The sequence below is a fragment of the Heloderma suspectum genome, chromosome 6, assembly GCF_057233095.1.
Source record: "Heloderma suspectum isolate Gila_16-S chromosome 6, 16-S_ref, whole genome shotgun sequence".
Classification (NCBI taxonomy): domain Eukaryota; kingdom Metazoa; phylum Chordata; class Lepidosauria; order Squamata; family Helodermatidae; genus Heloderma; species Heloderma suspectum.
In genome coordinates, this window is record NC_139463.1 from 57,137,913 (window position 1) to 57,154,859 (window position 16,947).

Sequence of the window (16,947 nt, forward strand, 5' to 3'; positions counted from 1 at the left end):
TCTCGCTCCTCTTCTTGCCGCTTTTCCTCTTTTCACGGAGGGAACTCAAGCGGAACACAACGGGGTAATTCGATAGCTATGATCTGCGATCTAGTTAAAAACGGAACAAAGGGCTGACACCCTGGAGAGACATGGCGTCATGTAAAGAGCCCGCAAACGTCCGTGAGGGAGCACTCTCAATCGCAGGATAAAAGTTCCGAGTGAAGAAAGCCCCCGTGTCTGGGGCTCACTAGCTGTCTTTTTGTAATAGTGGTGGATATCCATAGCTAAAAAAATAGAAACACCTCCGCTTCTTTGCTTTCTCTCTGCAGAAAACCCTTGTGCCTTTCTTTCAACTTTCAACTGATCAAAACAGTAGCACTAAGTTTCTGTTCCCCAAACTACTACCCAGTTCCTGAGAACCTTGTCATCACCGTTGTTTTCTATTCTGCTGGGTTATTTTTGTTTTCTCTTCTTGGCCAGCTCCCCCACCTGCCCCTCAAGAAGCAAGGCCGGGTCCAGCAGCAACCCCCAGGCTCCTCATCTGGTCACAAAAAGGCACCGCAACTCCTTTGTTTATATTATCATTGTATTTCTAGGGTTTCCAAATTTTCTAACATGTACAGATGCTGCATCATTAGATTAGAACAAGCAGGATTCATCTGATCTGCCTGCTGGCCCAGGAGAGCTCTCTCTCCTCCGGAACAGTACAGAGAGTCAGGGCTGGCAGCCACTCTCAGTAGGAGTGGTCTCAGGGATCACTCTAAACCTCTTGTTGACTAGCTGGATCTGCATGTGTCTGTGTACATGTAAAATAAATAAACACATTTAGGATTCCAAGGAGGAGGCAAGCGCCCCCCTTGCCCCCCCCAGTGGACACCCATGCTTGCAAGATCTTGTGGGATTTGACCTTTGCTGATTCTTCACTTGCATTCAAAGTTAAGATCCCTGGTTGTCAGGATTATGTGTATTTTAAAAAGCCATTTTCTAGTCCTTATGGCTTCAGAGAAACTGAAAAATGGGTGGGTGATGTCTGATGAAAGTCAAAAGCCAGAGCCAGAGGCTGAAAAGGAGGGAGGATTTCTGTACTTGCCCCTTTCCATGAGTGACAAGTAGGATTGTGCAATCAGCTCATCAAAGTCCTCCAGATTCCACCTTGAAGCTTGTTCTGACTCGTGTCCAAGAGCATCTCTACACCAGCCTAAAATCTTGCATTTAAAACGGGGCTTTCTGCTTCTGTGTTAAATGTAGGATCACAACGACTCCCTTTACATGTGCTTCCTTCACCCCCCTTTTCTTTCCCCCGCCTTCTCCCCCTTATCAGAGTCTTCCATATGTTTCATTGGCCTAGCTCCTCTTCTTACTGCTTTTCCTTTTTCACGAGGGAACCCAAGCGGGGTAATTTGATAGCTCATTACCTCCTATAATTTGATAGTTCATTACCTCCTATCTATTTAAAAGCAGAGTAAAGAGCATTTAGTGCAGGAGACGACGCCCTGGAGGGACACGGCATCATCTGAAGGGTTTGCAAACTTCCATAAGTGAACAATCTCAATAGCAGGATAAAAGCTCTGTGTGAAGGATCCCCATATCAGATTGAGAGCCTTGCTTTTTCTTTTTGCATGAAAATGTTGCATATTTCTGTGCAAATTTTCCCAAATGTATGCATCAGTTGTATGCCCTTTGGAAATGTGTTCACTCTCCTTCCATTGATGTGTCTGTGCACATTTTTCAAAAGTATGAATTCTTTCATACACTTTTTTCAGATGTACGCATGTTTCAAACACTTTTTTTCCCTGCAAATCACATCGTGAGCTTGGAAATGTACACACTTTGACTGCAGATTACGTTTAGGCCCAAATTTTGGCTCTGGGAGGTACAAACTGGGTCAATTCTGGTCAAAACTGAACTGAGAAACTAATTTCTCATACATCCCTACTGACAAGTACAATAGATTCTGCAAAGGGACATGCTTGCAAACAAACTTGTTTTTTTTGGATTCCATTTTTCTTGGTGCGCTGTTTAGATTCCTGTTAGCACTGAATACATACAGTTCTTCTAAATGGCAAGACTGGGTGTTCTCTGGAATTGTGCTGCACAAGCACTAGATTGTGGCACCTCCGTCCAAAATGGACCATCCTGAGAACGCTGGCTTGTTGTATGTGCTTTCTGAAGAAAGTTTCTAGTCCTTAGAGGGGTAAAGGTAGGTTTGAAAATGTATGGGCTATGCTTGATGGACTCTCCAAAGTCAAAGGTGTAGCGGGGTGGGGTTTCAATACCGTGTACAGTTCCTTTCTCTCTCCCCCCCCCCCCCGTTATTAAGAGAAGCAGAATAAATTCTGCAAATTATGCCAGGATATGCAAGTTAAGTTAATTTGCATGATTCAGGCAGCTGATAGGGTTCAGCTTTTGGCACAGACAGTGAGTTACCTTGAGGGGAGGGGTTGTTTTCCATGCACAGTATATATAAATCTTGCACATTGGCCATGTCTGCCTAGGAAATGTGTTTTCTGCATGTTATGAAAGAAGGATCAGCTTTCTCTCCTCCGTTTGCGTGTCCACTTTTTGTGCTTCCTGACCACCTGTTCTCCTGGCATCATTTCTTTCTCCCAATATCTCTGTGGACAAACTGTCCCTGTTATACAAACCGGCCTGAGTGTGGTGACATGACTGCCCCCCTCCCTCCCTCCCACTAATCTCTCTGGCTCCCATTCCTAAATAACAGAGTCTGGCTGCTGAGAACAAAGGCGCAAATGAGGAAATTCCTCCCCCCCCAAGTTCTTCTTCTGTTCCTCCCTTCAAAAAGCTGAGAGGGGGACGGATCCAGCAGGCCCTCTCCTGAAGTCTGGATCCCGGAGTTCTTACATCAGTTTAGACTCTATAGATTCTAGAGCTTGGCAAGAAATGTCAGAAACTTCTGGCCTTGCCTGGGCAGAGACACGCGTGCACCCTACTGTTGCCATCCAGCCACTGAGGAGAACTGGCAGCGGAGAAGAACTGCCATGCAGTTAACAAGTCTTTCCCCCCAGCTTGCCCCGTGGTGACATCTTTCTTCCTTGCCAAGGTGTCTGTGGCTTTGCACGTTCACAAGAATTTCAAACCTCTTGTAAGGGATGCTCTGCCTGTGTGCGCAGACAGCACACATAATCTGTTGTGCTCTGCTTCCGAATCATAGGGGGGCAGAGAGTGAAGCGGGGCTGGAAATTAAATGTGAAGTATCCATCAGAATGCCTTTATAATGTAACGCATGCTGCAGCCATATTCATAATGTAGGTGTCTGGTTCACATGTAACACTGAACCAGGGATGGGGAACCTCCAGTCTGCGGGGAGGTTCTGGCCCATGGAGGTTCTCTACCTGGCCCATGAGTTTCTTCTGCTGGCCCTGAACCTGTCCCCTCCAACTCTGTGCAGGAAACCGCCACTCTTATCTCTAATCAGTGATGGAAGAGAAGAGGGGATTCAAAGGCATTGAAATGTTAAATACCCTGTTCTTTAAAGGCCTTTAAAGAGCAAGGTATTTAAACTGGTCCTATAAGGAGCTGAGGTTGATATGCATGAAAGCTGTTGCACTGGAGCTTACTTCTGAGTAGACATGCATAGAACTGAGCTGTGGTTTGTATGCATGGTGGGAAAATGGCCAAATTGGTACAAATTATATCTAGCCCTGCTCACTTTGTTTTGGCCCCACCCACGCTGTACTTTTCCAGCCCTTCTGTCCTTTGCCCTGCCCACTGCTGGAATGTGCCCCCCCCAAAAAAAACCCCTCCCAAATTGGAATTTCGCCTCTGGGCTGAAACAGGTTCATCACCCATGCATTAGAACCACTGTCTATTATTTCTGAGAAATCATGGAGGACAGGTGAAGTGCCAGATGACTGGAGAAGGGCTAATGTGGTCCCTATCTTCCAAAAGGGCCAAAAGGAGGAACCTGGGAACTACAGACAAGTCAGTCTGACATCATCCCTGGGAAAATTCTGGAGCAGATAATAAAGCAATCCATCTGTAAGCACCTTAAAAACAATGCAGTGATTACTCAATCCAGCATGGATTTGTCAAGAACAAATCCTGCCAGACGTATCTGATCTAATTTTTTGATCAGGTCACCTCCCTTGTGGACTGTGGGAATGCTGTGGACATAGTATATCTCGACTTCGGCAAAGCTTTTGACAGAGTGCCCCATGATATCCTGATGAGCAAACTAGCTCAAAGTGGGCTAGATGAAACAACGATCCGGTGGATCCACAGTTGGCTACAGAAATGGACTCAAAGAGTGCTTATCAATGGGACCTTCTCAAACTGGGGAGAGGTAACGCGTGGGGTACCGCAGGGCTCAGTCTTGGGCCCAGTGCTCTTCCACATTTTTATGAATGACTTGGAGGAGGAGGTGCAGGGAATGCTGATCAAATTTGCAGATGACACAAAATTGGGCGGGATAGCTAATACCCTGGAAGACAGAAACAAAATTCAAAGTGATCTGGATAGACTGGAGCGCTGGGCAGAAAACAACAGAATGAAATTTAATAGGGATAAATACCAAGTTCTGCCCCCAGGAAAAAGAAACCAAATGCACAGTCACAAGATGGGGGATACGTGGTTTAACAACACTACAAGCGAGAAGGATCTTGGAATTGTTGCAGATCACAAACCAAATATGAGCCAACAATGTGATGTGGCTGCAAAAAAGGCAAATGCTCTTTGGGGCTTCATTAATAGAAGTATAGCTTCCAAATCCCGGGAAGTACTAGTTCCCCTCTACTCAGCACTGGTTAGGCCTCATCTGGAGTACTGTGTCCAGTTCTGGGCACCGCACTTTAAGAAGGATGCAGACAAGCTGGAGAGGGTTCAGAGGAGGGCAACGAAGATGATCAGGGGACTGGAAACAGAGCCCTATGAAGAGAGACTGAGAGAACTGGGCATATTTAGCCTTGAGAAGAGGAGACTGAGGGGAGATGTGATAGCACTCTTCAAGTACTTGAAAGGTTGTCACAGGATCTCTTCTCGATCATGCCAGAGTGCAGGATACGGAATAATGGGCTCAAGTGACAGGAAGCCAGATTCCGGATGAACATCAGGAGAAATATCCTGACTGTTAGAGCAATACAACAATGGAACCAATTCCCTAGGGAGGTAGTGGGTTCTCGCACACTGGAGGCCTTCAAGACGAGGCTGGACAGCCATCTGTCAGGGATGCTCCGACTTGGATTCCTGCACTGAGCAGTGCGTTGGACTCGATGGCCTTGTAGGCCCCTTCCAACCCTACTATTCTATGATTCTATTCTGTGATTAAGCCATGATTCAGGACTCCTTCACACTGAGCTTTTATCCTGCTATTGAGATTGCTCACTCATGGAAGTTTGTGGGTCCCTTTCATGGCATCATTAACTTCCAGGGCACATCCAGAGGTATTTCCAGGTTTGTTGTTGTTCAGTCGTTCAGTCGTGTCCGACTCTTCGTGACCCCATGGACCATAGCACGCCAGGCCTTCCTGTTCTGCGCTCTCTCCCGGAGCGTGCTCAAGTTATTTCCAGGTTATTTCACTCCAAAAAGATCCGGAACTAATGAATCATTTTTTAAAGTTGGATTGTTACACTATTAAAACAGCCACTAGATGGTGCAGTTTCATTGTTTCAACCGCTTTCCCCTCAGCAATCACATAGTCACTGTCTGGGAGCCTGCGAAAAACGCGGAAAGGCTCCAGAACAGGAAGGCTGCGGGGGGTTTCTTTAGTGTAAAGGCAGCCTTAGTGTCGTGCACAAGCCCCTGAATTTGAGTAAAGTCTCGGGCTCAAGTGCTCCCCCACCCATCTCCTCCTCCTGCATGGCCAGACAGAGGAATAAACCATGATTCTTTTTCGCTTTCCTGGCTTTCCAATTCCTAGCTTATTGCATACAAACCAGGAATCGTGGTTTAAACGAGATTCTAGCCAATTGATAAACAAGCCAACTTCAAATGATGGGTCATGAATCTGGTTTGCTTCACAAACTAGAGTTTATTTTAAAAACCACAATTCCTGCAGCAGTAAGCTAGGCATTGAGGAAAGTGAGACTGAATTATGATTGATTTCTCCTCCTGGCTGTATCTTCCCTACGAGGAAAGACTAATGCATTTGGGGCTTAAAAAACAAAACCACAACTAAAGGGGGCCATGTGCAACATCTATCAAATTATGAATGGTTTGTAGAGAGAGTGTTTTGCACCCTTTGAGAACATGAGAATTTGGGGTCATCCAATGGGATACTTTGTCTTACTGTTCAGGATAGGCAAAAGGACCAGCGACTTTACCCAATGACTGGGTTCGGATGATCACAGTGGGGGAAGCAACCATCATGGCTGCTCCCCCCACCCACACTCACGCAACGGCCGTTTGGATTATTCCCCACGCTGCAGCGCAGGTTGGCGTGTTGTCTGAACCCGGCATGCGGTGTGTGGGGGGGTGTCGTATCCACTCTACAACCCATGATGTGCAGCCACGATGGTTGCTTCCCCTTCTGCAATCGTCGGAACGTGGCCAACGTGTAATTAACATAGGGCAATTTCAAAAGGGGATTAGACAAATTGCCCATGACAGCTAATTGAGCCCTCCATGTTCAGAGGCAGTTTCACGTGAATATCAGGTGAGGGGGGGCAGATGCCAAGGAGGGCTGTTTGTGCCATGCTTGCGAGCTTCTGCGGTCCACTATTGGAAACAAGATGCTAGACTAGATGGAGCCTTTGGTCTGATTCAGCAAGGCTGCTGTTACGTTCACACTTGGAAGGGATGGCAACCCCGCACGCCCTGAAACCCCCAGAGGCAGGGCCAAGGGCTAAAATGGCACCTAGGGTCACGTTTTCAACCAGCTAAGCCTCTAGCTGTTTCACTCCCCTCTTGGCCCTGAGCAAAGATCAGCCGTTCCCTGATGTGATCGAAAGTATTCTGTGATCCTCCCTGTGGGGATAGAAATAGCGAATTTGCTGTTTTTGGCTAAAGGCCTCATAGGCAGAGCAAGCCAAGTGATATTCCCCCTGGGCCAGAGGTGTGGTGTTGAATTGAATATCCCTATTTGTACAGCCTCTGCAATGGGCAGCCTTTGTCCCAAAATGGATGGGGAAGGGAAAGCAAAGGCATCTTCGGTGTTTCCATAAGCCTGGGGGAAGTCACAGATTTGTTTATAGACATCTGTGAGCCAAACTACTACTACTGTTTCTACTTCTGCTACTACTGGCTTTTTTAATTGTCAAAATGCCACCCATGCATTCAGTACTTGCAGCAGCTGCATAAGTTAGGACAATATTATTGTCATCCCCATGACCTTGGGCCCGTCTTCTTTACACAAGCAATTTATTGCACACTCATACTGGCCGCCCACGGAAATTTGCGGGTCCTTTAGACAACTTCATCAATCTCCAGGACGCCTCACGTGCTTTTCCTCATTTATCCCACTTTGAAAAGGCACGGAGATAATCCAATATATTGGCAGCGCCAACTAGCGGCTGTATAATAAAACTTATAGAAAATGCGCCTCCTCCAGCCCCTGCCCACCTCCGGGGTGCCGCCTTCTTGAGATTCCTCCATGCCATGCCTCATCCCACATGGGGCAACGCTGGCGCACTAATCTGTCCCTTGTGCTGTGCAGCGGGCCCCGCTCTCCCAGCACCACCCCTCCTGATCCCCCCCGATCCCCCTCCCAAGAAAGCACATGTCCACCCCGTGCGAAGGAGCCAATGTTAAACCCACAAAGACTCCGGAAGCAGAAGCCCTGGTAACAATGCAGGATATTTTAACCTGGTGTGGTGAAGCTCTTACTCACAGCCTAACCCACTGCTCAAGGCAGTTGCTGTTGTTCCTATGTTTACATGGCATTTACAAAGAACAGGTTTCAAGTTTGATAGGTCCCTACCGTAACGGATTTACCATCTAAAACATGGAGCTTTCATGGATTCCTCCAAGCCCCGCCCCCTTCAGGAATGCCTGCAGTTATCTCCAATCTGTGAACAGAGATAGCGGGGGGGGGGGTGCAGGTGGGGGGGGCGTCACTCATGTGGCATCCCTGGCTGAGCTGGCGGCTAGAGCACCTCTCCAGCTGCTGACTCAGTTGGTGTGGGTCCTCTGCGTCACAGCCTTCCCAATGGGAGAAGCCAGTGTGCAGCAAGGCAAGGTCCTGGAGACGCGCCAGCCGGGACCCAAAGAACATTGGGGCGTGGCCTGGCCCCGTGGGTCATCTGGCCTCCATCCTAATTGGGTTGCCCACCCCTGCTATAGGGTATTGGGCCTAGGGGAGTTCCCAAACGCTTCCTGGAAAAGATGGGTTTTGAGGAGCGGCTTGAAGGAAATAAGGGAGCATGCCATGGAAGCAATTCCGGGCATAAGAGGCAACAAGAGAAAATGGGTGGCGTTGTTGCAGGGAAGGTCCTAGGAAGGGATAGAAGAGCAGAGAGCCAAGTACCTGGGAGGAGGAGGCCATGGGATGTTTTTAAGGCACGGACACAAAGCGTGAATAGGATCTGGGGATGGTCAGAAAGCCGATGTAGGGATTTAAGGGCAGCGCCCACCGAAAGCAGGGATATTCTTGACTAAGAATATAAGAAGAGCTGTGCTGGATCAGGGTGCAGTCCAGCGCTGGGTTCACACAGCGGCCAAACAGCTTCCTGTGGGAAACCCAAGAGTAGGACATGAGTGCAGCTGCGCCCTTCCGCTGGTCGGGAATTGGTGACTGTCCCTGACAAATAGGGGCCACAGCAGCTCATGCTGTAAGTAAGATTAAAGTCCCCACTTTAATGCTGTATCTTTCCCGGTTTGTTTTATATTAAGTGCTTTTGATAATAGGTGCAGGCCTTGGAGAGCTCTTGACTGCCCCCCATCCTTCCAAACCACCAGCAGGCGCCTGTATCGGAAGACCCGTGTCTTTGCTTTGGTGAACATCCTGTGTGGGGAGGCTCCGGGTTCAGGGCCTGTGTTTGGGTGTGCGGGATCCAGCCAGTGGGGGCTGGTGGCGCTGATGTCAGTGGTGAATCCGCTGGGGATTTCAGTCAGAACCAGACAGAACTCTAAAGGAGCTAAGGGGCTGAGCCTATTTGGGGGATTGGGATCAGCACCTAGGATAGCTCATTTAGAGTTCTGGCTGAAACCTGGAGCAGATTCACCACCCCACTGACCTCGGAGACGCTGGCCTCTGCTGGATTCAGCACCAACCCCGCAGCTACTGAGGGACGAGGAATGGACAGAGCTGTGTCTGCCAGACAGCCTGCCCTCTCCCTCCTCAGCTAGCCTCCTGCCCTCAGGTACGGTGGAAGATCCCATACCAGGTTAGATTCAACTGCCATTGCCCATCAGGCTTGTATATGGAATGGGGCTGGGTGGGGAGGCCCCTCTTGTCCTTTGTCTCACGGAGCAAAAGGTCCTGGGCCCGTCCTGACGAGGTCTTGTGTAAACTGGTCCGGAAGAGCGGACCCATGTTGTCCTGCGTGTCTACGCCTCTGGTCACCTGTTTGAGGCAGGTGATGGGCACAGAGCTGCGGCAGCCCTGTTCTCCTGGCTCAAGCCAGCTCTGTCGACCTCTGTTTCTGTGCCCCAATCCCCAGCTCATAGGTTCAAGGGCATCAGGCAGCCAAGGTTGCTCTATTTAAGGACTTTCTTCCCCTTTGGACGTGGGAGAGCGGCCTGTGAGTTGGGGTCTGAGGAGAATCAGCACGTCTGCTTTATCCACAAATCTCGTGTTCCCTCTGCTAGCCACACCACTTTCTACTTGTTGGATGCTCTGACCTTTCGTCACGTTGGAGGGTTTGTGCTGTTATGTGAGGAAGTGGCCCCACATGGAGGGGAGGGACTCTTTAAAAATAACAGCAAATAAATCAGGGTGTTATTGCCTACAAGGCTGTGCATGTTGTAGGGAGGGGACGTTAATCTGCTTGCATTATCCTTTTATAGTCCATCCCTTTGGGAACCATCACCCGCCCAACTCTCCCCGCTTACCCTGCCACCCAAACACACACTGTTTGTTTCTCTGTCTAGAAACGGACATGCATGGCGGTCCCATGCCAAGGCCTTCTTCTATTTTTAAAGCTGAATCCCATGTACAGAGAGATAAAAAAGAGAGCCTCTCGCTCCCTGCCAAATGGAGAGGTACAAGCAGCCCTTTTCACCATGCTGAAGCTGACAGCAGCGTGTGCTTGGGAGGGAGGGCCCTTCTCCAGTTATCAGAGGTAAACATCCCTCCAGTCGAAGAAGGGGCAGGCGAAGGTAGACTGGTAGATCTCCAGGTGATTTGCAGAAGATTAGCGAGGGTTTCTGACTCCCACACTTTAACCAAAGAAACAGCAGGATGACTTTTCCTACCCAAATTATACTGCTGCAATGAAGAAAGCTTGCTTGGGGTAACCAGGAGTGGACCGTTGGGTGAAAGGACTGGGAGCTCAGTTCAGTTCTGGGACTGAAAACAAATTCCTAGGCCCAGAATATGCTCAGAGGCACCCTATTCTTCAGTTCTAAGTGTACATCTGTGAAGATTTGAGGCCTACGGAGGCAAAGGGGGGGAAAGGTCAGGCTTAGAGGCCTGCGGTGTTTTTTTGTTGGAAGGGGATATCCCTGAGAGGAGTAGTTTAATTGCCCCGGTTAGGTTTCAGTTTTATTTCCCCAGTTAAGTTCAATTTCTTCATGTTTGAAAAAGCGCTTTCGGTGTGAGAGAGGAGGGTATATAAACAGAGTAAAAAAGCCAGTAAGAGCAGAGTCGGGGAGACCAGAGCCTGAAGAGGGAGCTGGAAGAAGCAGCCTAGAGGAGTCTAAGTACAGCTAGGGTAAAGGAATTTGCATTTTGCAACTTTTCTTTTAAGGCCTTTTGTATCACTCAGCTCTATTGTGTAAATACCTTTAGTTGTGATTTGCTTGCTTTAATTTACCAGTAAACTGTTGTGGTTCAACCCTGTGTCTACAATGTCAGTCACCCCACGTCTACAGCCTAAACCCCACATTACTGGGAAGGGGAAGTTTAAAAGAAGGAAGGTGGGACTTTGAAGGAGGCAAGAGATCCTTAAGGAGTTGCTCAGGGGGTCCAGGTCATAAGGGGAACCCTGACAACGTCTCTGGCACCTGGCTGTGGTTGGTGACTCCTGGGGTACCAATAAAAAACAAAGTAGATCCAACAAGCTTGACGTCTGCCTACCCCTGAGTTGCAGTATGGGGAGTGCACATCACGTACACGCTGTTGGTAGATAACACTGCTGTGTAACTCTTCATGACTGATTATTGATCAAAATGCCAATCATTATGGCAGGCGGTGTGTTGGGTCAGAGGGTAGTTCTCTCTGAGGCAATTATCACACCTTCATACCAAAACACACCCCAAAAAAGCATCTGAGGGAAAAGGAAAGCAAGATCCTTTGCCTTGACATGCGAATTTTCTTAGTGCAGGGAAATTTGGGGTCTCTGGAGGAGCCTTCCATCCTATGAGCACCCTTGCTTTCAGCTGAAAGTGGTACAGCCCAGACGCAGCTCTACCACCTCAGTCAAAATTAGGCCTGTATAAAGGGAGAGGGCTTGCAAGGATCCCTGAAGGGCTGTGTGTATCTGTTATGTCTGCAGGAGCCCAGTTAGCTCCTCCTCAGGGAAAACACCAGAGGAATTTCAAGGGAAGCCGAAGGTTCCTGTAGGATTAATGAAGATTCTCAAGAGAGTTTTTTCCCCACATCAAGATTGGCTTTGAATTTCACCTCAGCAAAATATTGGTGGTGGCCCCTCCCAAGGTCAACCCAAAACATTTTGATACCTGAGCCAAAAAATCCCAAAAATCGTCAGCACCTTTCTACTGATTTATTAAAATGGGAAATGACCCATTTGGGAACAACAACTCTTGTGACCAGGGACTGCCTCGTCTTACTGAGGCCTGCACAGGAGAACATCCCTGGGGATTTGCCTCTTCCTCTGCTCTGTCTCTTCTTCTGCTCCCCTTAATGCCACCCCAAATGCCCTTCCGAGACAATCCTCTCACCCCCTGGGAGGGCAGTCTCTGGCAACTCCCGTGTCCAGCCTCATGGCTGAGGAGTAAAGCGCGTGGGGGGGGGGGTGTTGCTTAATTGACAACATCCCTTTCTGCTGTGACCCTGCAGCCCCACCCCACTCCCTCCCCAAAACTATAAATAGGGGTCCTGGCTCTGAGCCTGCCAGATCTTCCCAGTTGAGTTGCTGGAAGGCGACTGATTTGGCAGCCTTGCCGTTCTGGATTATACAACTCCCTCCTGGCCCCCTCGAGACCTTGTTCTGTTGCCAACTGCCCAGGGCCTGCTTTGGCATCAAGAGCCTGACCCAAAGGCTGGGATTAGCTGTCCCATCCCTTCCTCCTCCCACCGCAGGGTCTCGCCCACCTCCCTGAGCGGTCTGTCGGTTCCACCAAGTGACCTTGGGCTGCACACGGCAGAGACATGTGAAGGCTGACCTGCCAAGGCCTGGGCGTGGTCTGAACCTGCGCCGCAGGCTGTCTTTGGGGCCGGTCACTGCGGGCTCGCCCTGTCCCAAGGTTGCTATTTGCGAGTGTTTCAGGGGTTGCTAGGGTAGGGGAACTAAGCGGGGAAGGACAAACTGATCCACGGGGAGAGATGATGGTGATCTGATTACAAGTGGGATCTGCAACCGCATGTTGTAGCGTGCAGCATTCCTGGTCACACAAGGCTGAATTAATAGCAAGTTCAGCACCTGACACACCTCTATGGGGAGGGTATTCCACAAACAGGGTACCACAAAGCTGAAGGTTCACTGGTGGTCACATTATGAGTAGAAGGTACTTTGAGAAGAGCTGTCAAGATACCCCTGTTGCCTACTGAATCCTCCAATAGCCAGAATCAACACTCAGACAAAAGGGCTGCTTTCCAAGGCTTTAATTCCATTCATCCTAATGAAGCGTACAGATGCTAATTGCCTGAGACTCAGAGGAACTACAAAGGAACAGCCATCTAGGGGTTTCTAAGGGTTAGGATGTCAGTTGATCTCCGTTTGGGAAAAACACAGCAATTCGCTGAACTTAAGAGGTGGGGGGGAAGATCTCCCCCTCTCCTGTGATGCTTCTGGGCGCAGCTGCTGATGTCGAGCCAATCAGGCTGAGCGCCTAAGCTCAGCTCCTGCAATCTCTCGCTTGTGCCTGCACCTGTGCCTCGCATCTAAAAGCTCAAGTTGTTCCTCCCTCTCCATGCCTGGGTCACTGTCGCTCCCAGGTATGTGGGGGGGCTCCCCCTCCAGCTGCGCCTCTGAAGTCTGAGAGAGTTCCTCCCCCACGAATTGTATCTCCTCCTCAGAATCAGAGCTGCCTTGGAACTCTATGGGCTCAGATACAACTCTGACAGGAGCCTCCTCTGCAGAACGTAAGACTCGGGCAGGCTAGTATATGGAGAGGTATTTGGATCCCAAGCCATTTCCGGCTTTAAAAGTAAGCACCAGTGCCTTACATTGGGCCTGGAAGTACAGCTCCCTTAGAATCGGTGTGATATGATCCCACCTGGCTGTAGCCATTAACATTCTAGCCGCCATTCTGTGCATCCTGTTCTGGCTGAAGCTTCCAGGCCATCTTCAAGGGTAGCCCCACGTATGATGCATTACAGTAGTCCAGTGGACAGGTTACAAGACCACGGACCACCATAGCCAGACTATCCCTAGCCAGAAAAGGCATTGCTATCTCTGCTGGCAGATGCTCCTTAGGTCCTTCTCTGTTGGAGGACAGGGCTGAGTGTGGCACGCAGCCTTCCTGGGCTCCCTAAACTCACCTGCTGCCTCAGGTGTGGTGGAGAATGCGATCCAGTTGCCAGTGTTGAAGTAAGATCCCATTGCCAGTCCAGGCAGCTTCTGCACGTGGACTGGGGAGGAGCTCTCATCTTGCCTTTTGCCCCTGACAGCAGGATGCAGTGGGCCGGCCCTGGTAGCTGGCAAACTGGCCACAGCTGACGAAAGGCACTCTGAGCCACTGAGGTCACCAGGATGACCACCACTGAGGTCACCAGGATGACCACTGAGTGGCTGATGACCATCAGCCACTGAGGTCACCAGGATGACCACCACTGAGGTCACCAGGATCCAGGACTACCCCCAAGGTACGCACCTGCTCTCTCAAGGGAGCGTGACCCTATCTAGAACAGGGTGCACACCCAGTTCCCAGGTATGCAAACCACCTATCCACAGGGCCTCAGCCTTGTCGGGGTCCAACTTCAGTTTGTTGGCGCTCATACCTGGGTCCAGACACCGGTTCAGCATGCCTCCCTCTTATGCATGGAGGGTCCTTCTTTCAGCTACGCTCGAAGAATGAGTCCGCTGTCAGCATATAAGAACATAAAAAGAGCCCTGCTGGATCAGACCAAGAGTCCACCTAGTCCAGCATTCCATTCACGCAGTGGCCAACCAGCTGTCGACCGGGAACCCACAAGCAGGGCATGAGTGCAACAGCACCCTCCCACCAATGTTCCCCAGCAACTGGTGTCTGTAGGCTCACTGCCTCTGGTCCTGGAGGTAGCACATAGCCATCAGGACTAGCAGCCATTGATAGCCTTCTCCTCCAGGAATTTCTCTAACCCCCTTCTAAAGCCTTCCAAATTGGTGGCCATCACTACATCCTGTGGTAGTGAGTTCCATAGTTAAACTATGCACTGTGTGAAGAAGTTCTTCCTTTTATCCGCCCTGAATCTTCCACCAATCAGCTTCATAGGATGACCCCAGGTTCTAGTATTTTGAGAGAGGGAGAAAAATGTCTCCCTATCCACATTCTCCACACTGTGCATAATTTTGTAGACCTCATCATGTCTCCCCTTATCCTCCTTTTTTCCAAGCTCAACAATCCCAGCTGTTGTAGCCTTCTCTCATAGGGGAGATGCTCCAGCCCCTTGATCATTTTAATTGCACTTTTCTGCACTTTTTCCAGCTCTACCATACCCCTTTCTGGTGTGGTGACCAGAACTGGACACAGTATTCCAAGTGTGGTCACACCATAGGGCAGCATGATATTGGCAGTTTTATTCTCAATTCCTGTTCTAATTATGCCTAACATGGAGCTTGCCTTTTTTACAGCGGCCGCACACTGGGTTGACATCTTCACTGAGCTGTCCACCACAACCCCAAGGTCTCTTTCCTGGTTGCTCCTCACTAACTCAGATCCCATTAGAGTATACTTGAAGTTGGGATTTTTTGCCCCAACGTGCATCACTTTACACTTACACTATATAGGAGTTTGGAATGACATCTGAACCCTTTTCTTTGGGGTTCCAGTGCTTATGCAGGTGGGGATTGAGTATTTCAAGCCTCTTTCTTTGAGGAGTGTCAAGAATGGTGGAAGAGTTTCCCTGGTGAAAGTGTTTGTTTTTTAATTGATCATCTTACCACTTCTGTCTCCATTCTTATGAGATGCATTAGGCTACTTGCTGGACTTCACAGCTGACATGGGCTTTAAACCACACTGTCCCACAACCCAGCCCTTTATTGGATCCTTTCATATCAGGAGTGATTGTAGCCCATCTCTGCATTGGGTATTCATAAGAATATAGGAAGTACCCTGGGTCCAACAAGCAAAGTGTAGTGTACACCAGCCTTCCCCAGCCTGGGCCCCTCCAGATGTTTTGGGCAAGAACTCCCAGCATTCCTGACCATTGTCCATGCTGGCTGGGGGATGCTAGGAGCTGAAGTCCAAAACATCTGGTGGGCACCAGGTTGGGGAAAGATGCTCCACACTGACTGGGACCATTGTCATGCAAAGTATGTGCTCTACCACTGAGCGACAGCCCTTCCGCCCGGTGGAGTGGAGGAAGCACGGCCAAAGCAGTTACGCAGCCATGCACATCTGCAAGTGTACAGCCACGGCGGGAGGGCTTCTTTGAACTCTCAAGAGCCCTTGCGTACTGAGTTGTTTCTCGTGGCACATGAGCAGTTTGCCACAGCACACAGCTTGGGTATCACTGCTGTAGCCATTGTAACCCCTATTCGTGGGGCAGTTGTCTCAGTTTTACAATTGCTGCTTTAAGTCCGTAACACTCCATTTCTGTCCTGTTCATCCCAAGAGCACAAGTAAGTATCGTGGTGCAGCTCTTCAGGTTGCAAATGGGAGGATCATACTTTTGCACACTCCGCTATAAATCTGAATTCTATCTGCACGTAGAAACCTAGCACATCAGGAAGACAGGTAGCCTACGACCTCACATGCAAGTTTCCCATGCCTAGAGAGCATTGCGTATGAACATGTGAAGCTGTTTTATACGAGCCAAATTGTTGATCTGTTTAGGCCAGCTTCGTCTACTCTAACTGGCAGCAACACTCCGAAATCTGAGGCAGAGCAAAACTGAACCAAAGAAGACAGATGACATTTTGTTTCTTTTTCTCATTCTCTCCCCACCCACCCCCAAGAAAAAGGACACGTTGCAGAATGTTCTCCAAATACTTTCCACCAATTTTCTTGGAGGCCATTTCAGCCACCCCCACTCCCACAATGCCACAGAATGCCACTAAGTTCGGGGCATCATGTGTGGGGGTATACAAAATGGTGGAGAAAACTTCACAAAAGAGAGGGGGAGAGACAGAGAGAGAGAGAGTGAGAGAAGGTGTGCTACTACCAGTACAATGGTGAGCCCCATCCCTGAGAAACTGTCGCAGAATTTCTCCTCCCCTGAGAGAAATTCAGTGAAATGTGCTGCCCAGTTTTTCTGCCCACAAGTAGTCTTCAAGAATCTGTTCCCAGCCTGGTTTCCTGAGATCCTCCTTTAGGCCGTTGCTCTGAATATGTGGCTTTACCACTGAGCAAAGAAGCATTGGAACACAAGATAATATCCCCTTGCAGTCTGAAGTGGTACAGTCCAGTCAATACCATATGATTTCCCTGATCCTGCAGCTTGGCTCAAAGAGAGGAATGGAAGTGAGGAAGGAGCAGAAATAGTGGGGGAGCAATGCCCTGGACTACCCTGGAGATGTGAAAATTACAGGAGACGGACTGGTTTCCCTCATCCCACAGTGTGGCTATTTGCAGTGTGGGGAGCACTTA